General features: G+C 52.1%; 1 long non-coding RNA gene across 1 annotated transcript in view; it reads left to right on the top strand.

The window, feature by feature from the left end:
• Positions 1-9,977, top strand: part of LOC117310020 (uncharacterized) — a 233,638-nt gene extending 223,661 nt beyond the window's left edge. Inside the window, exon 4 of the long non-coding RNA XR_004524285.2 lies at positions 9,798-9,977. This is a non-coding gene — a long non-coding RNA (uncharacterized lncRNA). The remainder of the gene's footprint in view (positions 1-9,797) is intronic.
• Positions 9,978-13,368: the final 3,391 nt, after the last annotated feature.

Below are 13,368 nucleotides of genomic sequence, written 5' to 3'. Positions count from 1 at the left end.
GCAGAGCCCGTGACCCAGACTTAGCCCAAATGTGCCCTTCTGCTCTGCTGGGCACTTGCCTTTTAAAGAACCAGAGATTCACCCTCCATTCCACCTGCAACCTGGGCCTCGAGTCGCTTGTCTGGAAGAGTCTAGGCTTTGCGTCCGTGACCAGGGCACTCTGCAGAGGAAAGCAGAGATTATAATTTTGGAGATTACCATCTAAACCGGAGCAGTAGTCAACAGCAAAGGCCCATTTATCTTTTCCAAATAGCTTTATGGGAGATCATACTTGATGTCAGGTTTTCACCAGTAAGCCAGGGAGGTGCTTGCATTTTTGCATCTCAAGAATAAGAGCATGATTGGCTTTTGATAGAGTTTCCAGGTGCTGCTTTAAATTAAAAAGAGTGTTATCCCTTCCTTGCTGTTGCTGTCGATGAGCTAAAGACTTATTCATATTCACCAAACTATTATTTTAAAGACACGCCTTCATCGGTTGGTCCCCAGCTGTCTGAGTATGTGTACAGACACACACAGCGTTTGAAGGGTCAGCCGTGGGGCTGTCCTCTGGACTCTGCAGCTCCGGCTCTGCCGAGGGTGATACAGATGGAGCCTTAGTGGGACTTAAAGAAGGACCGGTGAGAGGATGCGACTTTGCCAGGAGGCACCGCCTCAGGGTGACCGAGGGGCCTTGGAAGAATTTCTCCACAATTTCCGGGAACGATGCTTGTTTTCCTCCTTCAGAAAGTAGTTCCAGAGGGTTTTGGGGACGTTTTGCTTTTAAGAGCCCTCAGTTAGACCTCAGCAACACCTCAGAAATCTAAACAGAAAGCTCAGTGTGTCCTTGCCCTCGGAGGCTGTCGGACAGGACCCTCGATGAGCCTGGGGTGGGAGACCTCTGGGGGATGGGTGTGGAGGGCACGGCTTGGGGCCGGTGTCCTTAGCCGGGGGTCTTCTGGTTCTCTGGGTGTGGATCTGCCTGTAACTCTTCCCGGACGTGTGCGGATGGACATGTGAGCACGTTCTGATCGCGAGGTCAGCTCCTGTGGGGCTTGTGTCCACAAGTGCGGCTTCAGGGGAAGAGGTGACCTCGGGCTGCTCTGCAGGCTCCGCCCACAGAGACCAGCTCTCCCGATGCCGCCGTCCGAGGAGGGGTCACCGCTCTGTCCCTCAGGGTGGCCGGGTCCAGTCCAGCGCCCTGTCGGCTGTGTGGTCCCCCCGGGGGAGTTTCCCCTCCAATTCCATCCTCAGGGCCCCTTAGACGGCTCCTGGGCACCTCCCTCTCCCACCAGCTTGCCCCCCTCCCCGCTTTCTTCTTAGGGTCCCCCCCCACCTCTGGAATTGAGAAAGATAATGCAGAAAACACTCTTGGAAACCTGTTTTAAAATCTGCTACCATCTTTGTGATAGAAAGTGCCCGAGACAAATGCATCCCGGCCGGCGCTCACGGCGGCTGTTTCTAGGTCTCCGTGGTCCTGTCCGCATAGGGCTTGTGTCTGCGGTGAAGACTTGCCGTGAAGAGCAAGTGTTGGTGTTTGTTAAACACCAACTGTGTCCTGGCCCCCAAGCAGAATATCATAGAGCCTTTTTAGCCTCTTATAAATTGATGAGAAGAAACAGATGAACAGAATAAAGAACAGGGGAAAGAGAGTAGAGACTCAGTGTGCTGGTTGGCACAGTCGAGACCACCACGGTTCCGCGGGGTTCGGGGCGGGGAGCGCTCAGTGTGTGATCACGGCAGGTGGTGCTGGCCCTGAGTCTCGAGGGAAGTTTGGAATTAATACCTGAGGGAGGCGCAGGGCTTTCGGAGAAGGCGGAAGCACCAGGAGGGGGCTGAGCAGGTAGGGGTGGGAGGTCCCCTGCAGCCCCAGCACCCCTCACGGAGCGGCTCCGAGGTAGGCAGTGCCAGCCCGTCCTTGCCTAGAAAACGGACAGGTGGGGCTGTTGCCTTGCTGCCTGTGTTTCCTGGGGCCTGCAGATGCCAGGGCTGGTGCAGGGCATCCCTGGAGGCCCTGGGAGCAGGCGGTAGGGACCGGGCCGGCTCTGCAAGGTGGACCCCTTCTCCTGGGTCCTCTCCACACCGGCAGGTTCACCTGCGTCCAGACCTCGGTCAGCTTTGGCTAAGGACTGGCGAACCATAGCCCGCATCCGACTGCCCGTTTTTGTAAAGAAAGTGTTATTGGAACGCCGCCACTCCCACTGTCCTGTGTTGCTGTGGCCGCTCTCCCACTACCGAGACGGGCAGACAGAGAATACTACCCTCAGCGGCTAAAATACGTCCCCTCCGGCCCTTGTAGGAGACGTTCACGACCCCTGCCCTGACTGCCCCTCCATCCTCATCATGCTTTGCTCTGGTCAGGTGAATGCTCCGGTTCAGACTTTCCCGCAGTGATGGCTTTCGTCTTTTGCTGACCTAGGTTGACGGTCAGTGTGTTGGTATCTGAGCTGCAGAGGAAGAAGCGTGAGGCGTTGATTTGATCACAGGGTAGTTTCCTGCGGTTCTGTTTTGCATTAAGTCAGGAAGTCCTCCTGCAAACAAACCACATTGAATATCTTCTCAGTTAGCTCGCCAGCTCTTGGCCGCTCTGTGAGTTGCCTTTGCTGTCAGATCCAGCCAGGCCCCTGTGGAGGTCGACCAGCCGTCCCAGAGAGCAAGGGCTCCCCCCATGCCCCACCCTGCATACGTCGGGCTGTAAGCACACATTCCTCTTGGCAGAAATTAAAGTTAATTCATCCCAAACTGAAGACTCCTTAACTTAGTAACGTGTGATATTTAAACGAGCTTCATAATTTTCACGTTCATTGGCTACTTTATTCTAGATCTTATTCTTCCTCAGAAATATTTTGTCAATTCAAAGGAAACCCATTTCAACTGTTGCTTCAACTCAAACGTCATTGCTGTTTCGGACTTTGACTTCTCGTCTGTTAAAGAATTGTTTGGTGCCTTATTTTGTGCGACTTACTTTCCAAACCCTTGAATCTGACAAGTGCAATGAAGAGCAGATGCGGCGGAAGCAGTTGTTACTGAAGACAGTCCTGGGCTCAGCAGCTGAGGCGGACACGCTTCCAGGGAGCTGGCCCCGCCCACTCTCACCTCGTCGGGCAGCGGAGAAGGTCAGTCCCATTCACACGTCTTTGGAGACCATCTAAGTGCATGTCACACGCCATCATGATTGCCTTAGTTGCTTGCTACCATATAAGCGTTATTCTTTCATGGCGAATTTGAACAGCTTTTTCATACCTGGGAAATGGGCCATATCACATGTTGCCTTTTCACGCGTGCACACAGGTGGCTCGTACACAGCTCTCACATGCCTTGCTGTTTGGAGCTCAGACATCTCTCTCCATCATGGTTTCCCATCTTGAGATAATTGCACCAAGCTGAGAAGTGCCTGGACCAGAGCAGCTCCACTGCGATAATTCCACAAAGTAAGATCTCACCAAGAATCTTATGTAAAAGAGAATTCTGTCTCTCTGTGCCTTGAGTATAACATTCTCCCCTCTGTGGACGGGGACCGAGAAGAGTTTGCTGCCTCATCTAGTGGTGGAAACCATTTCTGGGTTGGAAGGTGAGTTATTGATGTCAGAATTTAGTAACTTTGTGGGACGGTGGCTTCTCCTCCTTTGGATTCTACACCTGTTGTACGGACTTTGCGTTGGTGTGATTCTGTTTATAGAGATGAGTGGAGCTGATGTTTTTGTCATATTCTTTCACCGTGAGCTGCTCTGCCGTGCTGCTGCTTCCCAGTGAGGGGCAGATGCAGGGCTGGCGGCTCTGCCTTTGGCCCAGGGTGAGATACACCGTGACGCCTTGGACGGAGGGCGCAGCCGCTGATTCTCATGGGAGGCAAGACGGAAAGAAAGCAAGGGTACCACCCACCCCTCCAGGGTAGCCGGGGCTGTGAAGGCAGCGGGGAGAGACAAAGGCCCCGTCCCCTGCAGTGCAAGAGAATTAATTAATTAATTAATTGTCATCCAATAAGAGGTACACCAGGAGGCAGACACATATATTAATATCTGATGGCTACAGAACACTTTCTAGGAAGCAGATGCATAATTTTGAAGTAAGATAAATCATAAGATCATTGGAGTGTTTGCATAGAGTGGAGCTGCTCCTGTCGATTGTCTCACAAGCTGTTTACTTATTTGCTTTTGAAATACAAGGAGGCCATCCTGTTTCTGAAGGATTTTTGAGTTCCAGGGGAACCAACGTGGCCGTGAGGTAGTGAGGTCCCTCGGGGGTGGCCCGTGCTTATTGTCAACCTGACAGGACGCGTGTGCCCGTCGCTGCTGTCCTCAGACGCGTGTGCCCGTCGCTGCTGTCCTCAGACGCGTGTGCCCGTCGCTGCTGTCCTCAGACGCGTGTGCCCGTCGCTGCTGTCCTCAGACGCGTGTGCCCGTCGCTGCTGTCCTCAGACGCGTGTGCCCGTCGCTGCTGTCCTCAGACGCGTGTGCCCGTCGCTGCTGTCCTCAGACGCGTGTGCCCGTCGCTGCTGTCCTCAGACGCGTGTGCCCGTCGCTGCTGTCCTCAGACGCGTGTGCCCGTCGCTGCTGTCCTCAGACGCGTGTGCCCGTCGCTGCTGTCCTCAGACGCGTGTGCCCGTCGCTGCTGTCCTCAGACGCGTGTGCCCGTCGCTGCTGTCCTCAGACCGTCCTGAAGCCCTTGCTGGCTTGAAGACAGATTTCTGTCCTTCCACAAGTGTTTGCTGATTTCTTACTCTAAGTAAAACCCTCTGCTACTTGCCCTAATTAGTAAGAGCTTACACATTACAGCCTAAGTTTTCAGAAACCTCACATACACGTTCTCTCGCTCGATTTTACACTGAATCTAAGAAGGGGATGAGGCCTTAGGGATCATGACCATATAATTTATTAGCTACATCAGAGCATGTTTGAGAGTGAAAGGGATGCTGGTAACCATGTGATCAGAGACTGTGCTGATCACACAGGACATCTGGTCACGGGTCTCAGGGATCATCGGGTTTAAAGGGCCCCAAACCCGCCCAGCCTGTCTTTAGGAAGACGAGAAGCTGGTTGTCTCGATGTTGGGCGAGTCCTTCCAGAACCCGAGGCCTGAGGACCACACTGCCTTCCAGCTCTGGGTTCGCATGTGTGTCTACACTCCAGAAGTGAACAGAATCTCTCTGCGGATTGGAAGTTTCTAAAAGGGGGCGTCTGTTTGGCTCAGCATGGGCTGCGGTCCATCCTGCTTCACCCCGTATCACCAGGCTTCTCCCCGAGGCCCGAGAGCAGGCGGAGTGGTTAGTCACTCTCCCACTGGGACGAGGTGTCCCTACACACATTTCCTAGATGAAGAAGCTGAAAGGAAGAGATGGCCGGTGACGCCCAAAGTTACCTTGTGAGTAGGTGTCAGAGCTCGGGTGGAAAACCAAAGCACTGGCTTGTCCTAGAAGTTTGCTCCTGTGATGGTCATGTGTTTACAGAGCAATCAATACTAATTTCAGTATTAATATACTCCAGAAATAAATAGTTCCAACGAAGGCAACATCTTAAATATTAAGATGTGGTTACCCTCGACATTAGCAGGCTCCTGATGGGGTTTTCTCATTTTCCAGCATGTCAAGTTCAGAAGCTGCCAGCCATGAAATTACGATATGTTTTGGAAACGTTCACGGAAGCACAGTTGAGATGACCCATTTCATTTCTTGGTGACGGAGATGCTCTGTGAGACACACAGACATGATTGGGGTGGCCTGTGGCATTTCTCTTGTTTGGCTTTCAGCAGAGACGCCCCGTTATTGGCAGTGGTGGATCAGCCTTGCTGAGCTCAGCTAACATCTGTGGACCAGTTATTGGAGTGATTTCCTCTAATTACAGACCAACAAATACGGGCGGGCGGAAACCTGTGGAGGCCATCAGAGGCCTGGAAAAACCATCCATCGATGTGTAAAAAGAGTTACGGAGTCAAAATAATTGGCTAAATTGATAACCCAGCTAAAGACCCGGAAGGGCTTAGGGTCAAACGATTTTACTGAGTTTATTTCCCTGCAGAAAAGGTCAGGGAGCCAGTGTCTTCTTGCGCAGGATTCTCTGGTCCGTCCGTCCGTCCGTCTGTAAGTGCCTGGCCAGCGCGGGGTCGGTCAGGGCCACGCACGGCTGTTGGTGTGAGGAGGGGGGTGGGCTCTTTCCTTCTTCTCTCCGTGACGAGGTCTCTGTGCTTCCCATCTTGTCACCACTGCCTCTGGGGAGCGTCCCCTTGCTCGATGTCACTGCCGGTTTCAGAGGAGGGCCCTGAGACCATTGTAGACTGTCCACGTGGAGGAGCTGTGGACACACACACGGGGGGTGAGTGGGGCAGAGTGTTTGTGGCAATGAGTGGGCTGCCTCTGACTGAGAGGTGCAGAGCAGAGTCTGGGCAACACACAGATGCTGCTCCCGGGGGGTGAAAGGCACTCAGGAGGTGCCGCCCGTCCCCCCGGGACAGTGACCTTGAGAAGCAGCGACCAACGTAAACACCCTTGATCAGGATTTAGAGACTGTCGTGTGAATGTGCTCGCACCGATTGCATGGAGGGCGTTGACCGTGCACACGTGTCTATGTAGACAGAACACTGCAGCTGCACAGAAGGCCCGCTGTGCAACACATGGTGACGCTGACACTGAGGTTGAGGCCATGAACTTCCCTTCCCAGGAATCAGCAAGACGCTGGTTTCCAAATGTGCAAAGGACACACTTTTGCTAATAAAAATATTCTGTTTTGTCTAGATCCCCAGGGACAAAGGGGTGGAGAATCTCCGATCAGGTGTTATCAGGGTGTCTGCGATTACATCTGGGCATTAATTTTCTCAAAGGACCAGATAAAGAATTCTTTTAAATTCTGGATGCTTCTTTAAAAAAAAATTGTCCGATTCACTTTTAGGAAGATCAGTATATTTTAAGATACAGGACAGAGTCTCATTTACTAAGGAGAATTGGTAAAAGATGTTACTTCCCCACGTGCCCTGAACTCTGGTTGTAACCCCAGTGGGATCAGTTCAGGCTGGGAACACTTTTTCCTCTGCAGTAACTTACAGAAGTCTTAGACCCCCAAAAATCATGTATTGAAAACGACTGAACACAAACTCTAAAAGGAGAAGTATTTTCGTATGTGTGGTTGCAAGATGCCTGTGTGTTTTATTGTAACAAACAGTCAATAAATAAACGGGCGGGTTCAAGGTCTTCTCTACTTAAGGACCTGGCCGGGAACATTCGAAGTGTGGCTAAGACATTGTTTGCAGCCCTGGTTCCACGTCAGCTCCTTTTCCCCTCGTATTAGCCCAGTTCTGCTGTCTCGATGTGCATACCCCATAAGGTGTCCTCTCATGATTTTGCAGTGAGATGTGGCGTTTCCATTTCAACGTCTGTCTTTATTGCTGTTTTCAGAGAGTCTGTAGTGTTTCTATCTGCAAGTGCTCAAATTTTAAATATAGTTTTGTGAGGAGTTTGCTGTCCAGATGCTCTGCAAAGTCCCAGCTGCTCTTTATTATAAACGGGGGTGATGCTGCATTTTTCATCTGTCCCCGCCACGGTGCCACAGGGGAGGGCAGCAAGGGCACAGCCAGGCCCTTGGCAGGAGGGCTCCTTCTGGCTCGAGCTCCGAGTTGAGCGGGCCCCTCGTGGAGACGCTGGAACTTCTCCGTGGGGACGGCGGCCTGGGGCCCTGCTCTCGCTGGCTCCACGCCCAGCCTGATGTGGGGACCCTGCCAAACAGAATCCCTGTCTCTTGCGGGCCTGGTGGGTTTGAGACGGAAGTAAAGTTACAAGAAGGTAACGTGTCCTTTTGTACCTGGATTGGGGGGCGGTGACAGTGACGCGGGTTTGTTCCCTTTGCTTATAGAGTTCACAGAGTGTCGTTCAGGATGGGTAAGGGTCACCGTGCATTTTTCAGAAGCAGGACTTGCCTGTGTGAGAAGAAGAGCCTCACGAAGTTACGTTTCAGGGCTGAGGCTGGAGATCTCTGGAGTTTCCAGAGCAAAGAGCGACCCTGGTGCCCGACCTGATGCTTTAGTCCTTGTCATAAGGGAGCAGCTGGGAACAGAATCCTGGAAGGACAGTCTGGGGTGACGGGACAGATTGTTTGAATTGACTACGTGTGTGATGTAGGGCCTTACGTTTTATAGGGTTTTGCTTCTTTCCAGATATGTAGTGGTTCCTCTCTCTCTCTCTCTCTCTCTCTCTGTCCGTGTATGCACACACACACACACACACACACGTGTATGCACACGTACATATACATACACAGGAAGAGGAGGAATCAATATATATGGATATGTACATGTGTGCATATCTATGCATATATGTGTCTGAACATGTCTGACCATGTGTGTGTGTGTGCATACGTCGTACACACATGCACACACACAGTCACCTCAACTGGAAAAGGACCTGGGTGGCATATTGATGCGTGTGGGCTCCGTCTCCAGGGAAAACCCCATCTTGGTCAGAACGTTTGCCCTCGTGTTGTTTGGCTTCTCCTAGAACGTTCTCAGATTACAGCCTCAGCCACTTTCAGAAGAGCGACCCTCCTTGGTGTCAGTTTCCCGGGGTCCCATCGCGATTCCCAGGCTCTGCGTAGCCTCGTGCGGCTATAACAGCAGAGGACCCATGTCTGAGGCTGTTTTGCACGCTCTCACCTCTGTCTCCTGTCTGTTCAACACATCACGCTCTAAACTTCCCTTGTGCCAGGCACTGGGATGGCAGAGACTCTAAACATATGGTCCTTTCAAAGCAGCTCATTTTCTGGTTAGAAAGGGATATCTAGAAAATAATCCTAATGTGATATAAATAAGTACAGTAATAGAGACAGAGCTGGCACCGTAGTTAAAGAAAGCGTTTTTGATTTAAGCGATTGGTGAGTCAGGGAAGGGCCGGGAGCAAGTGTGCAGAGTTCCGGCCCGCGGGGCGCAGGGGTGACGGGAGGAGTTCCGGCCCCCGGGGCCCGGGGTGATGGGAGGAGACCCTCTCCCACATGCAGGTCCTACTTTGTGTGCCTCCACCTCTCCCACCGCCAAGGCTCAGAGCCACACCTGGCGGCTGCCACGTGCCAGTGCACTTTACATTATGCGGGAGAAGTGGCAGCACAGCGGGATCAGGGCAGGACCAGGCAGGTGTGTGGGGCTGTCCTGAGGACGCACAGTGGGGACAGTGAGCCCTCAACGCCTGTCAGCCCCGGGGCCTTCCTAGCCGTGAGCATCGTGGGCCTGGCTGGAGCCCCCGCGAGAAAGACAAATACAAAGTAAGAGACAGAATGGGAGGTTCTGGGGAGCTCGTAGACAGCCGTGGGTGCTGAAAGCACAGCAGACGCTCCCTCTGGACCAGATGTCAGGTGACAAGGGCGAGGAGACCACCGCGTGCGCGCGCCTCGGGGGTGGGGGGAGGCCGCCCGTGCGCTTGGCCGCCACCTCGTACCGTCGGCGCGCACGTAGTCCTGGACCTGCGGTCTCCAAGGGCTCCAGAGACCGCGGATCACCGAGCCGTCCTGCCGAGGAAGAGCCCGGGAGCCCGAGGTGCTCTGGCCACACTGGCAGGCATCATTCTCCTCGGTGCCGGCCCTTCTGCAGTTACGGGCAGACCGTCTTGTTCCCCGCACCAGGTGTCGTGCACATCTCTCCTCTGACAGCCCACAGTGACTTCAGGTCACTGTAAACGGCAAATCGTTGATCTTCGCTGAATGGTTGGTTCCAGGTTTGGTTTTTCAGACGATGAAGCACGTCTCCTCGGATACATCTCGCGGTGTGTGATGCCCGGACCCCCTCACCCTGTGATCTGAACCACCGGCTGTGCCGCGAATTTTCTAACAGTGTTTTTCTTTTCTTTGCAGGTCACTTACAGTAAGACAGTTTTCTTAATTTGTCACTGCATTCATCTCCATATCTGGAAACTGAAAAAATTCCCAACAATGGCAGAAGACCACAAGAAGTTCTGTTACTGTTTACCTATTTATTTTGTCATCTTGAATCAAAAACATTGAAAAGTGAAATTAAACATCTATAAAATATTTGATCTGACGCAGATTTCTTCTCTGTTAACTTCAGCTTTGTTAAGGAATAAGTGACATAAAATTGTGAGATATATGTGTGTGTCACAGTGATTTGGTAGAGGTACGTGCTGTAAAGGAATCCCCACTATTATAGTTAATTAACACACCTACCATCTCACATATTTATCCATTTTTGTTGGTGGTGAGACATTTAAGTTAGACTCTCTTCGCAAATGTCAGTGATACAATGCAGTGTTATCACCTGTTCAGATCAGGTCCTCAGGTCTTACCCACTTAGCGCTGAGAGTCTGTGCCCTTTTACCAGCTGTCTCCCCAGCCCCAGCCCCAGCCACCACTTTGCTACTCTCCATTTCTATGAATTTGACTTATTTTTTGTTTTTGTTTTGAATATAAGCGATACTATGCAGCATTTGTCTTTCTGTGTCTGACTTATTTCACTTAGCATAATACCCTCAAGGTCCATCCATGTTGTCACGGTGGCAAGATTTCTTTCTTTTTCATGGCTGAATAGTATTCCAGTGTGTGTGTGTGTGTGTGTGTGTGTGTGTGTGTGTGTGTGTGTGTGTGTGTGTGTATTATATACGATATGTAATATATATACTGTATCTTCTTTATCTCTTCATCCATCGATGGACACTTAAGTTATTTCCATAATAACTCAAACTTCTTATTCAAGTGAAATGTTATGTTATATATAAACTTTATTTATATATAACTTAACATTTAATGACAATCTAATCTTTCAGTTATCTTATTTAGCTGAAATATTTATTAAAATGCCCACAAGAGTAGTGACAAGTTTTAAAATGGATATTGTGACTGTCCCCCAACAAATGTATGTTCGTTTTCCTTTGGGAATTCTAAAGATTATCACTGAACATTAGAAATGTCTGCTCTTTTAGGTGTGACCAGTGTAGGTATAAATTATTAAAATCGCTCACATTTGTGCTTCAGTGTTAACCAGCTCAGGATCCTATGGGAGAAGGTGGACGTGCTTACCCACACTCTCTGTGGTAGGTGCATCTCTGAGGGCCGTGCCTTTGGTTTTCAGAATTTAGTTACGATTCTTCGGTGAACGGCTTCCCAGGAAAGGCAGTGGGAAATGGAGGCGTTTCCCATGTTCACAGTTACTTCATGCCTTGTTCTAGAACAGGGTTATAACCCCAGCATGCGGGGCGTGACGTGCTGGTTAATGCGGCAGATGTTCGCTGGGCGTCCGCGAGGTCCGGGCTCCGGGCTGGCGTAGCTGTTCAGGCCCTGGATGCGGCGTGGACGGCAGGACGCGTGTCGGAAGGAGGTTCTCGCGCCTGGGGTGCCGTGTGAGAGCTGTGAGAGAGGACACGGGCGCGAGGGTGGGGGTCAGCTCGCAGACTGTCGTGAACCGTGGTGGGAGTTTGGAGTCTCAAAGGCAGCGGGAAGCTCCCAGGGCTGTTCTCTGCTGGGCGTCCTTGGCTGGGGTTTGCATCTCCAGAAGCTCCCTAGGGCTGTGGCACAGAGGATGGGTTAGAGGTGCAGACGGAGGACAGGACCCGGAGAGACCCTCCAAAGACTCTGCCAGGAACCCAGGGACACGGTGGCCTGGGGGGCGGGCGGGGAGCAGAGCGGGGGAGCCGCAGCCACGGGAAGGGGGTGTTGGCGGCGGGATCAGCAGTGCTGACAGTTACCTGGACGCGGATACAGAAGGGGGTGGTCCAGGCTGACCCCTGGGTCCTGCTGAGCAGACGGGAGGACCGAGTGGCCCTCACATGTGGGCAGCACGCCAGGAGAGGGCAGGGGCGTGAGGGCTGACCTCCTAGTCCTGGTTCCGAGGCTGTGCGTCTGGACCATTGCGTCCGGGTGGCCTCGGCCGTCCTCGTGCAGGGTCTGGGCTGGAGCTGCTTTGGGAAAATCCGTCAGCATCAGGACGTGGACTGGAGCTGAGACGTTCTTAGATAGGACGTGGGTGAGGAAGGGGAGAGGAGCCCTGAGATGCGGGGTGAGCGGAGGGGACGAGGAAGTGTAGCCGGGGCGCAGTGGGAAGCTGGAAGAGCCAGCGGCGTCGAGGTCGTCGGCTGTGGGTGACCCTGCTGGGAGGGAGGGGGAGAGGCGTGTTCACTGCACGGTCCCCGCACACACGTCCAGTCCCCGAAGGTGAGGCCGCGTTAGAGCAGCAGGGGGGCGTTTTTGTGAGCCGAAAGGACAAGAACTGGTTTGAGTCCTTCTGGGCAGAAGCCAGCAGAAAGAGAGAGATGGACAGTGAAGAAACTGGTAACGGGTGGCTGGAGGCTGGTCACGGCTGTAACCCCGGGGGGTCCGCACATTCACCAGGCTGATTACCAGGATTTCAGTTTTACTTCAACTTCAGAATTTGAAAAAATCCATTACATTTTTGTAATGTAATGACCAGATGGGACAGTAGCTGATGTCGCAGCCCCTCCTCCCCCCGCAGGTCGTCTGTGAAGCCGCAGCATTGCGTAGACTCCCAGCCCGCGGGGACCTGGGAACCAGGCGCCCTGAGCCTTCCTACCCGCGGTCTGTTCACACGTCAACTTCCACACACAGCCTGCCCCTCCTAAAAATAAAAAGTGACACATTACGTTTCTTCCCCTAAACTCTTCGGTTCCCTTGTATTTTCTTCTTGAGGTGAAAGGAAACTAATTAAATATTTTTCAAATGTAATTCTGGGCTTCCCTGGTGGCGCAGTGGTTGAGAGTCCGCCTGCCGATGCAGGGGACACGGGTTCGTGCCCCGGTCCGGGAAGGTCCCACGTGCCGCGGAGCGGCTGGGCCCGTGAGCCATGGCCGCTGAGCCTACGCGTCCGGAGCCTGTACTCCGCAACAGGAGAGGCCACAGCAGTGAGAGGCCTGCGTACCGCCAAAAAAAAAAAAAAAATGTAATTCTATTCAGAATTAATCTTACTAATCAAAACACACTGAGGCTCTGGCGACTTGAGCCCGCTGCAGGACGTGGGATTCTAAGGTGAGGGCAGCTCAGACGCATGTCCACTTGTTCCATTGAAGGGTTTGGATTGTCTTGGCATCTGTCATAGTATGGATTTTATCATTCCTTAAAATGTTGGAAAGAAGTGAGGTTTAAAGCATGTAATATAAAATATTCTCCAAAAAACATTGTTAGTTTTTAATCTTTAGTACTCGGTGCCTTTAGTGAGTTAACAAACGTGCTGTTGCCCGTCTGTGGAAGGTTGGAGGACGCATGTTCCACATTTCCTTTGTGTCGGTTGCTTTGCGGTTTTCGTTGATGTAAGCAACTGTACTCTTGATGTCACCCAAGTGACAGGAAGCAAGACGCTATCTGGAGAGGTGACGTTCTTAAGGTTTCGTTTACTGATCTAAGCAAAACCAGCACAAACAGCCGGTATGGCATCTTCGGTCTCTCTTCGAAGGAAACGAGT

The sequence above is a fragment of the Tursiops truncatus genome, chromosome 21 (assembly GCF_011762595.2).
Source record: "Tursiops truncatus isolate mTurTru1 chromosome 21, mTurTru1.mat.Y, whole genome shotgun sequence".
In the NCBI taxonomy this organism is placed as follows: domain Eukaryota; kingdom Metazoa; phylum Chordata; class Mammalia; order Artiodactyla; family Delphinidae; genus Tursiops; species Tursiops truncatus.
This window is presented reverse-complemented; position numbering and strand designations above follow the sequence as displayed.